This window comes from Microtus pennsylvanicus, chromosome 4, assembly GCF_037038515.1.
Source record: "Microtus pennsylvanicus isolate mMicPen1 chromosome 4, mMicPen1.hap1, whole genome shotgun sequence".
Classification (NCBI taxonomy): domain Eukaryota; kingdom Metazoa; phylum Chordata; class Mammalia; order Rodentia; family Cricetidae; genus Microtus; species Microtus pennsylvanicus.
The window spans coordinates 42,804,232-42,808,532 of record NC_134582.1 but is presented as its reverse complement, the minus strand read 5'-3'; the positions used below and the strand labels follow the sequence as shown (position 1 = coordinate 42,808,532).

Genomic DNA, 4,301 nt, shown 5'->3' with positions numbered 1-4,301 from the left:
TCCACTGTGTGTTTACACCTTCCTCCTTGTTGGCCCTTGTGAATGTCTCCGTCTTTAAGTTTAATCACTCTGCTAGGTAGCCCATGACATTAATGTGCATTCCCCTGATGGCTAGGGATGTTGAGCATCGTATTTTCTAAGTCTATAATCTCTTTATTAAACTATCTGAGCAATTCATGGTTTTATGTGTATGTTTTTGTTTTAATTTGGGTAATTGGTTTTCTTACTTTAAACACTCGAGACTTCTGCCTGTATTTTAGATATGCCCTTTTGCGGGGTATGGCAATTAAAATATTCCTTCCTCCTGCCTTAGCTTGATGTGTCATGCTTTGTTTTTTTTTTGGGGGGGGGAGACAGAAAAGCTTTATTTTTGTATTTTGTGACCACTATTCAATTTTACTCAAGTCTGCCCCAAGTTCTCTATTTGAAAAGTCCTGGGCTAATAGCTGGAGAATTCTCATAAGCAAATTCTTCTGTATTGGCTGGATCAGTAAACACACCAATAAAATCTATTTCCAGAAAGAATGGTCCATCCACCTTATCTGCCAGGGTGAATCTTATAGAAGAGATCTTGTCAAGGACGAGTGGGCCCTGGACATCTCGTATCCTTCCTTGATTTTAGAAGAAGAGTTTGGAGAAAGGAATCTTGACTTCCTGCCAGTAGGGCCCCCCATGGGTCAACATGAAGTAACTGTACATTTGACTTTTTCTCTGGATAAAGTCTGTGCCTGGCTTGATATTCACCATCCAAGGCCGGCCATCCCCACGGACTCGGAGATACAAAGAATTGAACCGGGACCAATCGTAAGACAGCCTCCTCTTGAAAGAACCCCTTCGAACCCGGGATAGCATGGCACAGTAGCCACTCTGGCTACTCTCTCCATCCTGAGGGGCCTCAAGCTCAGAGTTCCAAAGAGAAGAGCACTCCGGTTGTTCTTGGCCATCTTCAAGAATATCTCACTCCTGCCTCCAATTGTCTTATCAGAAGTCACCATCCACTTCTCCAAATCTTCTTTCTCACGAAACTGCCAGACAACCTGGGCTTGCTCCATTAAAACCTCTTGTAGTGGGCGGCCTTCTGGGCCTATCCAGTGAGCCGCAATTTCATTCTTCAGGCGCCTGAGATGCTCCACTGCTTCCTCTCTGATCACTTTATCAAAACTGAGCTCAGATGCCTTGTCAGGGGAAGTGATATCCACAGCAACGTCCTTGTGGTGGTCCTCTTGTAAAACCTCTTCAGACTTCTGCTGGGAGACTCTGTCAGCAGAAGCCACTGGTTTCTGAAGACTGGAAGAAAAAGTCTATGGAGAGAATACCCATAAATGGATGCAAGACAGCCCTTGGCTTCAGGAAGTTTCTATGAATATAAGTACCAGAGGTGAGAAGAGTCAGCTCACCTTCTCAGACCCCCCTGTGTCATGCTTTGTTGACACCCATGGGAGGCCTGTCCTTTCTGAAAGGAGACAGAGATAGAGGAAGAATGGATGGGAAGGTGGGTAGATGAGAGGGGGGAGGGGATGAGAAGAGAGGAAGAAGGGAAAACTGTGCTGAACATGTAAAATACATGATAAAATTAATAAAAATAATAAAATAAAACATTCCTTTCATTTCCCTAGCAATGCCTTTTGAAAATAACTATTTTTAATGTTGATGAACTGCAATGCATCAGTGATTTCATTTATAGGTTGCTCAGAAGACCATCCTACCTAGTCTCAGGACGCCAAGATCTGCTTTCGTCAGAGTTCGGAGGGCTCACAGCTTACATTCGCATCTATGCCCCGCATCAAGTTCTCCACGTAAGCTGTGGTGCTCCGACTAGGTCTGCTCTTCTTTGTGGGTTTCCATTGTTCCATTACTGTCTGGGAAGAGAGAGGGGAGATTATTTTTCTTCATTTAATCATGCTTATACCTTCGTCAAAATTAATTAACCACGTATAATATAATATATCGAATTGGTCCTAGAATAGAAAGCAGGTGTTTAAACACGATGAAATATAAATGATTAAAACTTAAAGTGTTGCACCAGTGTGAATTCCCTAGTTTTTACAAAGTACCATGGCCATGTTAACACTGGGGACAAGTGGCTCAGGGAAGCATAGGCACTGTCTACTATTTTTGTAACATTCCTATAAATCTATAATTATTCCAAAACGTCAAGGTTTTGTTTTAGAAAATAATCAGCCACATTTTCTAGACCTTCTGGGCTCCCTGCTTGGCACCTTTGGTCTGTGTGGTCACATTTTTCCACGATCACACTGTTGAGTTTACCGTTGTAGCTTCCCTGTTGCGAGACAACTTACAAACTTTGTGTACTTCCCCTTCCCGAGAACATCCCATGGGCAGAAATGTAGTAGAAAATGCAGGTGTGCCCTGGAGGTCAATCTACTTGGCACACTGCACTTCTACATAAGAAGCACGACCGGCCATGCTCCTCAAATAAGAACACTGGATTCTGAAGCAGCCTGAGTAGCTGGAGGCTGGCTTGCATATGAGTGCATATTCTCCTATCTCCTTTCATGTGTTTCTCCTGCATAGAGCAGTATGCTGGTATGAGTGCTCACTATCCAGTTCGAGGTGATGTGCTGACTGGTCACAGTCCATAGCTTCTGCTATGTAAGTGACTGCGCATGTGCAGTTGCTCTGTCTACGTGGTTGCTCATTGCTCAGTGCAGACACTGTTTCCTGAAACCATTTCCAGAGTGGTTTATCTCTGTGCCCTTTACCAACCCACGGGTCTAGCTGTCCTATTGGGGGATACCCCACGGCACAAAGCAAGGTGTCTCTGGCAAACTATTGAATCCCTAATGCCATGTTTGACATATTACAGGCACTTGAAACTTTTGGGGGGCGGGGAGGAGCAATTAAACCAAAAAGTGACTAAGGCCATCAAATGGCCAAATTGTATCCCATTTGGCTGTTCCATTTTCTTGGGTCTGTCAAACTTCTGGGGATGTCAAGGAAAGCGCAGAGAGAGAGGGAGGGCAGAGGATGTGTGGACGCCGCTGAGCAAATCCTCCTCAGCAGAGAGAGCTCAGGTCTGGGAGAGTTTGGTCACTACTTCTCATGTCCTCGACTGCTTCACTGTCCTTTTCTGTTCCTTCCAGCGCTTATGGCCTCTACTGTCAATAATTTCCAGTAATATTTTGCTGAGAATTTAATATACTTGAGAGACAGTGGAGGCAAAGCTTTTAGCATCTTCCAGAGTCTGAACCATAGTAAGAATTCAGTTTTTTTGACTGCTAAAAATGAGTGAGTTGAATTCTTCACTTCAACTTCAAACGATTACTTTTCTTATTCATCCTTTCCTCATAAAACTCATATCTACTGTTTTGTTATAGTCCAGACAAGAAAGTTACAGATCGCTAGGCACATGTGGCCAAATTAGAGTCCCCCAAAGTAGAGTCCTTTATTTAAGCCTGTGATCAAGTACAGGATAATGATGCAAAAATAGTCTTGGTACTGCTTCTTTGGAGAGCAGCATGTCTAAAGGCAAGACATCCCTGTCAGGCTCAGGTCTGGGGAACATGATAACACGGTGTTGCCTATCCATTTGACAGATGTTTTAGTTGTACCTCTGGGCCGAGGTTAGGGTCATAGGAAATTCTCAAGGTGCTGCCAAGGCAGACATGACTGAGAAATGGGGGTCTGAAAAGCTCTCGGACAGACACAGTGTGGAGTCAGCTAAGATCAGGACAAGAGGCGTCGCCTCAGTCCCTCCACTTAGGCTGGATACACTGCGTCTTGTGGGGCACCCATGTTTCTAGGAACTGAAATTGGCCAGACAGGAGGACGGTTGTGGAACTCCCTCCAAGAGGACCTGTTTCAGGTGAGTAGGCAAATCCACTTACTCCACACATCAAAACTCAATGCCTGTGGGTCCCTCCGTTTGCATTGGTATATAGTTGATGTGGTAGCAAAGGTTTCTCATTTACAAACAAGCAAACAGGGTCGTCTACGTTAATTGGTGTTCTTAATACTTGCTTGTGATTGTATGTGAGAGTTAAAGAAAAGACTAATTATTGGGGACATGTTGAACGGACCAAAGAGGAGCAGGCTTTCCAGAGATCCTGCAGATCCAGGAACTGATTAACTGATTGTGAGGCCTCTCTCTCTCTCTCTCTCTCTCTCTCTCTCTCTCTCTTTCTCTCTTTCTCTCTTGCATGCACGTGTGCACGCACACACACACATCATCATCATCTTTTTGAAATATGATTAATGACTGACTTTTGTCACTGACTTGAACTCTTCACCATGAAAGGACAGCGTATTCAACAAAACTCTTAAACTTTAGAGAACACGGT

General features: G+C 44.1%; 1 pseudogene; it reads right to left on the bottom strand.

Annotated features, from left to right (window-relative positions):
• Positions 1 to 348: 348 nt before the first annotated feature.
• On the bottom strand, positions 349 to 1,853 carry LOC142848981 (complex I intermediate-associated protein 30, mitochondrial pseudogene; annotated as a pseudogene).
• Between the last annotated feature and the right edge of the window lie 2,448 nt (positions 1,854 to 4,301).